The sequence below is a fragment of the Daktulosphaira vitifoliae genome, unplaced genomic scaffold, assembly GCF_025091365.1.
Source record: "Daktulosphaira vitifoliae isolate Bord-2020 unplaced genomic scaffold, ASM2509136v1 Scaffold_2, whole genome shotgun sequence".
Lineage (NCBI taxonomy): Eukaryota > Metazoa > Arthropoda > Insecta > Hemiptera > Phylloxeridae > Daktulosphaira > Daktulosphaira vitifoliae.
In genome coordinates, this window is record NW_026099573.1 from 7,978,187 (window position 1) to 7,989,397 (window position 11,211).

An 11,211-nucleotide genomic window follows, 5' to 3' on the forward strand; every position below is an offset into this window, starting at 1 on the left:
AGCAAACGATTGAAGAGAATGATATTAGCTACTGTTTTGGTAAAAATAATATACCTGATGAAATAAAATTTAAATTATTAACTGCTCCTTGGAAACCAGATGAAAATTATAAATTTCCAATTTCTAAAAATTTGAAAAAAAATTTCAAATTTCAAATAGGATGGATTAAACGTTTTCCTTGGATTGTTTATTCTAAAATTGTTGAACAATGTGCAGTTTGTAAATATTGTGCGATATTTGGTCATGAATTTGGTGGCAATAGGTGGTCATCAAAAACTTAATAAATTAGTTGTAAAACCATTTAATAACTGGAAAAATGCTATTGAGAAATTTAATGAACACTATCAAACTGAATTTCACAAATGTAATGCTATGCGTGCAAATAATTTTATTGATATTTATTCCAAAAAGAGTCCAAATATCCTTCAAAAATTAGATTCGGCTCGTTCTATTTAAATTTATCAAAATAGATAGAAATTAATTTCTATTATTTAAACAATTATTCTTCGCGGTCAACAAGAATTATCATTACGTGGTACTGACGACTATGGTCCTCTTTCTTTAAATAATTCTGAACCTCATTATAATGATGGAAATTTCCAAGCATTTTTAAGAATACGTATTTCGGGTGGAGATAAAAATCTTACGCATCACATTGACAATCAATAGTTAAATGCTACCTATATAATTCAAAATAATTTTATCAACATATGTGGAAAAATTATACAAGATCATTTAGTTTACAAAATCAACCAAGCAAAATGTTTTTCGATAAAATGTGATTTGAATGAAGCAGTAGAACATGTTGAAACAGTCTTAAATGAAGTAAAAGATATGCGAAAAACATTAATGTACATTTTAAAGAAATATTTAGTAAATCGGAAAAATTATTTGTATCCGTGAATGACGAAGAAAAAATAAAAATCCCTAGAATTGTAAGTCGTCAAATAATAGAATCATTATTATTGATATAGAAATTTCTGAGGATTATTTTCGTTTATCGATAGCCTTTATTTTTTATGATGATTTTATTAGTCAACTTGAAGAAAGATTTTCAAAACACAAAACAATTTTATCCTCTTTGTATTTATTAATTCCCAAAATGTGCATGAAAACTTCAATATTGGAGCCAGATTTTAGTTTATACTCAAATTTTTTGAAAGTTGATTCATTGCCATCAGAGTTGAGGTTGTGGAAAAGAAAATGGATTGCTTTCACCCCCCCTCCCGAAAAATATTCTAGATATGGTCTTGCTAAAAGTTACCATTGTAAGTTATTTCAATACATAGTTATTTAGTAGCTTATTTGTAATAATATATTTTTTATTGTATTTACTGTACCAAGAAACGAATCCGTTCAATAAAGTACTTATTCGGTGCGTCACATGCGACAAATGGCGACCATACAAGACGGAACTAGAAACCAAAACTATTTTTTGGTTGGGTAGTGTTAGTGTGCCGAGTATTACTCGGAGATTTCGATTGAAACCGAGAATCGGATAGGGACATTCTGGTATCGTCTCTATCGCCTAAACGATTTTTGATTGCCCGAACGAGAGACAGGCAATCGCGTACCTTAGTTAATAGAAAGAGAGAGAGATGATAAAATAAAGTTAAACTACTATGTCAACGACAGAGTAAAGTTAAAACATAACTTTACTTTATTAATACTTTAATGTTCGGTAAACGTGAGTTATACTCCACGTACAATACGTCTGACCCGAATTATTAGTACGGTCGGTCAGTGGACGTATCCGAGCGAGACGCAGTCGTTAAATAAAGTTGAGTCAACATAAACAACGTCAACGAGACAAAAGTGACGGCATTGAAAACCGTGTCTAAAACTCGAACGCAACTGCAAAATAACTAACTGTCTTGATATGGCGGCCGGTGTCGATTACAAAGTAAATAACGGTCTAGAAGATCTAAGGAGGTTAAAATCAGAAATGGAATTTTTTTAAATAGATCTACTGCGTTATCCAAAATACTATAATATCATAATAACGAGTCTGCGTAAAATTGTCTTACTTATTACTATATTACTGAAAGTCGGACGAATGCGACCATACGCGTTCGGTTTTTGGTATAGAAAGAAATATCAACAAGGGTTAGATGTCTTTAATACGCGATATCAAAACGTCTGACGACCGGTTAGACAGTGTAATCGTTTTATAATATATAATCAAAAAGGAATTCATTTGAAATTTTCAACGTGTGGTGAAAATAAAAATTAATCAAACGCTTGCAGTTACTTATTAATAAAGGTGCCTAAAGAATAAAACGGTCGTAAGAGTATGAAAACACCTTTAAAAATTACTCGCCATTGACGCGATAATATAATTCATTAAGTATCGAGTTCTGTTGACAAATGTAGAATTGTAAAAATGTAATATAAAATGTAGAATTTTTATGTAAATAAGTGACGACGGTTCAACGAGGCTATGCAGGTACGCTATATTATATAGAACGCTATAGTATGATTGTAAAATTATAAATGTAATTTTGTAATAAAATAACTTATGATATGAAAAATTCTGTATATTTATTTGTTATTTAAGATTTTATAATTAAAACGATCTTCTCTCGACTTTATCTGAAGTTTAAATTCAAAATACTCGGACAGAATACTTTTTTTAATACCACAGAATTACTTTTTTAAACCTAACGAAAATTTTAACGAAACCACATCACGCAATTTAAATGGTCTTAGATACTGTTATCAATATTGTTTTGATAGATTGTAAATTTAGAATAAATATTAAATTAATTTTCAACACAATAAACGTTCGGTGTTTTTGTAATTTATAACAATATCAATCGTATTATAAATTATTTCTAATTATTAGGAACGCTTTTCGAAAAAAAAAATGTACAATACAAAATATAAGTATTTAAAATCTGTTGGCAGTAACTTTGATTCGTTGCGGCCGAGCAATGTATTTTATTCAATAAATATAGAGTAAAATAATTTTTAGATTTTATATAATCATTCAAAAAAGTATTTCAAAAGATATTCGAAATTTTATTCTACCAGAGTGTGAAATTTAATAATAACTACACGACTCGGCCGAAAATAATTTATGTCCGCTTACAGTTTTGCGTGTTTGCAAAGCTGTGAAATATATTAGATATTTTAAATATAAAATATTAAAAATATATTTTCAAATTCGTAACGTGCACTTTAAAACTAAATTATTATAATAATTGTTATAACGCTTATGAGAAAAATAATATTTTTCGATTTTTTGTCGAAAACGACTTAATATTTGATTATATTTGATTAAAAAGTCGGATGGTTGTGGCCAAGTCGGTCATACAGTTGTACCGTTGCGTATCGTACGCAGTGTTAGTCAGTCAAACTACACGTAGTTGGGCGACGGCTGACAAAGGCGGCACTGGTTGCGGAGCTCCGTGTATGGGAAATTATCGTTTCCTCCAAAATTGACCGTATCGTTTCCGCCAAACCTAAATAAGGTCGGATTTTCGTGTCCGCCAAACTAATCTTCTACCTGTCTATCTACTAAAAAATTTGAGAACCATTTAGTTTATCCATGGTTCACCACGACGATCCAGTATCGGTTTTAGTATACTGCCAAGTTAGGTAGCTGCCAGTACGAAATTGTTTGGCTTCTATTGAATATTACGTTCAGTACTGTATTTAAGATTTTTACGTGGGGTATTAATATTAATGAGTAAAATAAAGTAATTTTTTGTCTCATCACTATCAAAATATCCAAAAAATTTGTCAGTATATATATAATATTGATGAGACACACGTGTGTACGGGTACGAAAACCAAAAATAAAATTATACAGGAATATTCTCAAGGCCATAGACGACGAGATACGCGAGAATAATAACACGTGGCCCGTGGAGAGCTACAAACAAGCATACAAACATACATACAAGTGAAACTAATATAAGCGTATTAAGAGGACGTTCTAGTAAAAACGAAATGGATACAACGCTCCAGAGATGGCGTTGTGTTCCATGTCAGCAGCAAGGTCATACCGTCAGCCACCACTACCACACTCTTAAGTTCAAAAGTTATTTTTTTTGTGAAAAAGTTGTCATTTTGAATCCCCCCTATGAGGGGTTAAGAGTCAGATTTAAAAAAAATTGTTTTTATTTATTAATTCTTCAAAAGTTGTGACAGTTTTAAGTAAAAAAATTGAAAAAATATCGAAAATTACCGATTTTTAAATTTATAATTTTTTTGGAGGTTTTTTATATTTACAGAGAACGAGGAAAATGTTTTTCAATTTTGAGGGTAATGACTTCGACTAGATACGATTTGTGATCTAAGGTTATTTCATATAGTTTTATTGGGATATTTTTAAATTAAGTTAATTTTACATTTTGGTGGGGTTGTGATAAATTTTCATATTAAATATAAATGATAATTCATTAAAAATATAAAGTAATTTTCTATAGAATTAAGAAAATTGAAATTGTTTTCGCATGGATTTAGAAAATAATTTTAAATATATTAAATTTTTATATATAATTAAAAAAATAAATAATTAAGTTTTACAAAAAAGAAAACAATTATAATTTTCGCTATGATATTCTTTGTAATTAGTTGTATGATAACCAAAGAATAATTTTTATTTAAGTGAAAATAGGACGCATTAGTCTTAATATTTCTTTTATATGTTTCATTGCTTTCTCTTATAAGAAACCAACAATAGTCACCCATCATTGCTTTATCCCAAAACCCTTGGTAACGACGTTCTATATCATTTAGTTGTTAATGAAAATGTTCACCATGCTCATGACTTTCATTTCCAAGATTTTCAGGAAAAAAATCTAAGCGTACATGAAGAAAATGTATTTTCAATGACATGTTCAACCCTATTACCGATAAAATTAAAAAATATACATGTATGTTTTATTCAGAAAATAATAAAATTATAAATTATGCTTTATACCTATTTTTGAATAGTTTATCAATAAATCGTCTACTATTTCTCTATAATTTAAACTTTTGGAGTTTCCTAAAAAGTAATTTACAACCAAACGAAACGAGTTCCATACCAAAGCCTCGTCTTTTGATAAAGTTAACACGAAATTGGAGTCGTTCATTAGTTTTTTTATTTGTGGTCCTATGAAAACACTTCCTTTGATTTTTAAATCAGACAAATGTGGAAACACAGTTTTCAAATAAGTAAATAAATTTCCATTTTCATTTAAATTTTTAACAAAATTTTTAAAAAGTCCTAGTTTAATATGTAAAGGTAGTAGGATTATTCTATTTTTATTAACCAGAGGACTGAAACTTCAATTTTTTTTTAAATACGAAAATTTACCACAACTCCATCAAACTGTAAAATTAACTAAATTTAAAAATATCCCAATAAAACTATATGAAATAACCTTAAGTTATTTAAAAAATCGAAATTTTGTTTTGAAAAATAATATTGTGAGTAATTTTTCAATATTATTTTATATATTTTACAAAATTAAAGCATCGAATTAAAAAACATTGAAAATTAGGAAATTAAAAAAAACATTATAAAAATTATAATTAAAAAAAAAATTATAAAAAACATTTGGAAATTTGTTTTATTTTTTAATCGCGCATGACTTCTTCATTTTTTTATCAATATTAAAAAATAATATATCATTTTCTTTGTTATGTATTAGAGTATAATAACTATTGAGTATATTGTTGATAAATTTATTTTTTATTGGTGTATTTTATGTAAAACTCTGAATTTTTTCTGACATTTTGAAAAAAATGATAAGAATTCAGTGGTAAATTCGTAGATAGCAAATGAGAAAAAAGTTAGATAAAAAAATGTTTAAGATAAAAGTTATAGGTAATTTAATATTGTTTAATTTTATGTAAAAAAAATGGAAATCGGTGAATGCAATTAAAGATATATAAAATATAATGAAAACACTTTTTAAATAAAATAAGATATGGATTAGAACATTTTTTTTTATTTGTAAACTAGTGTTATTGGTCTCAATGTTATATTGAGTAGTAGTAGTATACCTAACAAATTTCAAGTTTTTATAATGAATATGTTATATGTTTATATAATAATATACTTAAGAGATTCAATTAACGATTAAGGATTTGTCCCTCTCACCCTAATTTCTTATACTATTACAATATATTTATGATTCGATAATCGAATCATAAGTTACAACTAAATGATATTTATCACTTCGCTGTATTTTTTTTTTAACAATTTTTGAATTCTTGTACTGTAACAATATCAAACTTTTTTTATTTGTCTTCACTAAAGAACAAAATTATTGTTATTATTATTTTTTTGAAATTAAAATTTTTTTTTTTAATATTCTTAAATTCCATTTTTTTAGTGTTTTTTCTATAATAAGTAAGACGGATAAAATTTATGCGTTTATAGCCTGTACAAAACAAGAAAATTATTTTGAAGTCATTTAAAAGATTAACTTTTTTTTTCGAATTATAAATTACTAAAATTGTATAAATTTCAAGATATTTAATACTTCGACTCTTATTCAATAACATCTCAATCATGTTTAATGACAATTTAATTTATCATTTTAAACATCTTTAAAATTTTTATCATTCAAATAACGTTCATATAATAACGTTTGTTTAAATATCTAAAAAATATGATATTCTATCAAATTAGAATTTGATTTGATTTTTAATTTTACATGTTTTGTCGATATCGTGTATACGCCAATGTGTATCTTAAGTGTGCTTAAGACTGAGGTATATACATATGTACGGAATGTCACAAATCTAACGGACATCTTTTATTACTTTCAACACAATTATCATTTTTTTTATTAAATAATTATTATCATCTATTATTATCTCAGACTACCTATAAATTATATGTTTTACTATTTAAAATAAAAGTAATAATAAAAATATAAATAATTTTTTTTTTTAAATTTTCAAATTAGTCATTTTTTATACACTGTCTGACAAAAAATTTATCGTTCAAAACGTTTACGGTTGTATCCGTGTTTTCAGTTACGAGTTGACGTTTCTGACTCGTCCCAGAGTCCATTTCCAGAGCGATAATTATAGACTCGCAGTCTTAACTATACACTGCTTGTTTACAGTATGTAAGCCCAACCAATCGATAACCGATAACATAGATGTTAACAAACCGACAGCAGTAGGGTAATATAAGGAATTCTGGTTTCCCCGCATCACCCAAACACCACTCCTACAGTGTGTTGGCAAAAGGTATGGAGGGGTAGTAAATCCGCCATGAACTAATATAATGTAATTAGAGAGGAAACGACGATGTATCCAACGTAATTTAAGGTAGTTGAGGCACCTCTTCTCCTCCACCAAGACTTATAATAGGGGGTACTGAAAATTAACGTAAACTAACCTAATAGGAGTGGTGGGAGGATGAAACACGACGTAAACTAACACAACTTGTTGCGCGCCTAAATTGTGACGAACAAAAAAATGCATTTTCCAGATAAGCTATACGGTTACGGTGAAAAGTGCAAATTTTAAACGTCGAATCCGCTATTTTAATATGCGTCATGCACATATTTAGATAAAGACCGTACGTAAAATAGTAATTTTACCTAATTTGTAAAAAAAAACATAGAATTGTTCGAAACAGACATGTGTGCCAGATGGCTTTATAGATGATTATATATTTTTATACTATAGCACTTGAGATTAATACAGCAGATGGTTTAACGTAGCGGCGATGTCGCCGTTAATTACATTAATTGTTAATATACGAGTCAATAAGCTGTGCTTGACCGTTATTCGTATAGTGAATAATAAATCAATATTTTTTATCCACAATATATAATAATAATTATGACGACTGTTCAGGTTTTCTTATTAAGAGATGTTTAGCAAAACACATTTTTAGATAAACACTAATACCACCTAAACCCAACCGAAAACGACGACAATAATCACTAGAACATATATTCCAATGATTATAAAATTATTACAATCTGTATAATTGCATACACTTATTACACGATTAATTTTATATATGTTTTGTCTGAAATATTACTGGTATCCCTCATATTGTTATATTTAATTACTATATCAACATTAATTAATTATTTTTAATGAAATAATAGTCTCGAATAGTGGTCTGACGGATCGCATTATACATCTGTCAACGTATATAAAACGGTAAACGGTCATAATTTTTACAAAGGCGTCTTAAATCCAAATGAATAGTATGCATAAACATTATACTTGTGTTTAAGACTGAATTTTTTCACGCTATTATAAATAACGATTCACTTTATCAGCTAGTATTTTAATTTTCTTGGGCGGCTTTTATAATAATGTAATATATCACTTGCTGTATTACATGTAGAAACCGGAATACTTTTTTTCTTAGACCACTTGATATACTTAGGTCATTTGACTCGCGATATACGAAGTACTTGTGTATATGTGATTTCTCCTAATGACTGCGTACATCATCGACAGACATTCGGATAGGAAAGTTAGTTTTACGCAACAATTTGGAAATATTGCGCGTCACTTCCGTTACGAATGCCTTGACGACCTCTTCACGATTCTCAGACCCATGGTAAACCACTGGTTATTGTAATATACCGTAGCGTTCGAGAAGTTCGAAGGGCACATCGTCCGATGTTTTCACCATAAACCCGTATCTAGTGAAGCCACGTCTGCAAGTTTATATGCGACAATGATGTTGGGTTTTTTGACTATGCACGAGCCTCGGAAAATCTGAGATATACGCGTAATGATACTTGTCAGAGTCACCGATGTACAACAAATAAAAATGATTTTGTTGTTCTTGGTCAGCGACTCGTAGTGGATACACCGACCACTTCATCTTATCGTCGTCTCGTTCCAAGTCATACATGTTGACAGACACGTTAGGGTTTCGTCACTCAAATATTTTAATTTGGGACATAGGTACGGGAAACGTCAAACCCGTGATATCATACCTGTATTCCTCGTTAAAATATTTTTAATTAACGTGAGATTTATTAATCCCGCTAACATGTCTTGCCAAAATGGACCACTTGAAATAGTAGTGATCTGTATTGTTTTGTGGATTGTTGATCGCTTTACTCTGATAAATTTCTGATGGGACAGGAATATATGATGAGCCAGCGAGGGGCGTATACTTGTAAACATGAGTCTATCGATATTCGCTAGCGTGAATCCACTACCTTTGCCCGAGTACACATCTTCCCCGGCGAGCATAACCTCAAAATCTTCATCGACTGCACACCTGATATCCGTGTCGGATAGCAATATCCTAACCCGTGTTTTGAAGGCACGGTCCTCGGGCGGTGCTTCCGATCGGGGTATATTTTTTCTCTAAAAATGCATACCACAGTGATCATTATTGTCATCTTTGATGTTGGACACCTAAGCGTGTGGCAAGTTATGTTAGTTTACGTCGGGTTTCATCCTCACCCCTCCTATTAGATTAGTTTATGTTAAGTTTTCATTACTTCTTTAGGACTTGTCGAAGGAGGAGGAGAACCCCGTAGCGTTAATATTAAGTAAATATGTACTAGGAATAGTCAAATACACGTGTAGTGGCGGCGGCCGCTACTTGACGTACACTATTCAATGTAATGCGTACATTTAATATTAAACGTACATTTATCAGTTAACATAAGGTTTTAGTTTACCAAATCCTCCAGTAGATGGCGCCGTAGAAGGAGAAAAGCAATTTAGAATGGGTACGTCCCCAACCCCTGGCATCGAGTTATACTGTGCATACGCACTATAGTTTAAACCACCGCCATTTTGAATGACCTTCAAAGACACACCCCTCACCTACACCACCATAAGACCACGGCCCCTTACCGCCTCAACCATAATACTACGCAATCCTTACTCCACCATCATCAGACCACGTCCTTTTACCCCTACCTAATTTGTTTACGCCTTGAAGTGCTAAAATTCCCTTTTTTACCCTACTAACGTGATTTATGTTAATATGATTAAAATGATTCACGTAATTTATAACAAATAACACATGTCTCGAAATGAATTTACCGTCACGAAGACAATCACAATCGATAAAAATACCAACAAGCTGTAAAGTAGATATTTCTATAACTATTTTGTATTTTTATCTACTGCGTCATCTGGTACGCGTTGTACGACAGGCGAAATAGCAAATAAACGCGGTTCGTCAGAAGCCCAGTATCATGGCGGTATCGATTGGGGTTTACCTCCCACATTGGCGGTCGCCTTTATCTAATAATAGTCACCGGATGAAGCATCGATCCTTTTAACTATTATTACTCACCGGGTGTAGCGGCTTTAACGCTTATAGGTAGTCTAGAAAACTCGCTTTTTTCCCTCGTCGTCGATGGAACAGGGGAAATACGCGTCAACGGATCTATATAGCGTCACGTATCGCCATGTTTGAATAGTTTTTTCGAGAGATTTGAATTATTTATTCGATTTATTTGTATTCCGCTCTTCGATACGCCGCCGAAAGAAGCAAATGCAAATGCATAATACAAGAATAGAACTCGCGTAAAACCCTACAAACACCGAGCGTTTCGACCATATGCTGAATTTGAAATAATAATTAATAGTATATTCTTGTGCCGAGTAAACTAAACGATTTTAACGATAACGCGTTCGAAATAAAAATTAATAATATCATTCGAAATATGAAATTTTATTTTCATTCAAATCTACCTCGTCAACGTTTGCTCGGTGACCAAATTGTAGAATAATAATTGTTGTTGTTGTTGTTTATAATCATACTGAAAGAAAAAATGATTATAGTCGATTTAACTTTCGTTAAAATAACCGTGATTGTTGTTGGTGGAAGACGAAGAATACGTTTAAAGAGCTGTATATAAAATGAAAAATTTAACGAGACGAAATATGTCGGACTACGCTCAGATTACTATTCAAGGTAATCTGGGCGTAGTGTGAGATTACTATTTTCGGCTAAACGGTCCGTTGTAACGTATCGATACGCAAAGAAACATAATAAGACGAACAGAAAATTATGTTTTTAGAATAATTTTCGATATTTAAAATTATTTATTATTATTTACGTTCTCACACAAGACGGACGTAAAAAAATTTAAATATACATGAAAAATATGCGATAAAAATGATTTTAATTACGAAAAATGTACAATTTTATAGTAAGAATAATAGATTGTGACAAACAAGATATTGAAATATATAAAATAATCAAAAAATAAAAAGTTGTTTTTTCATCCAGTTTTTCGGCTCCTCGCTCGA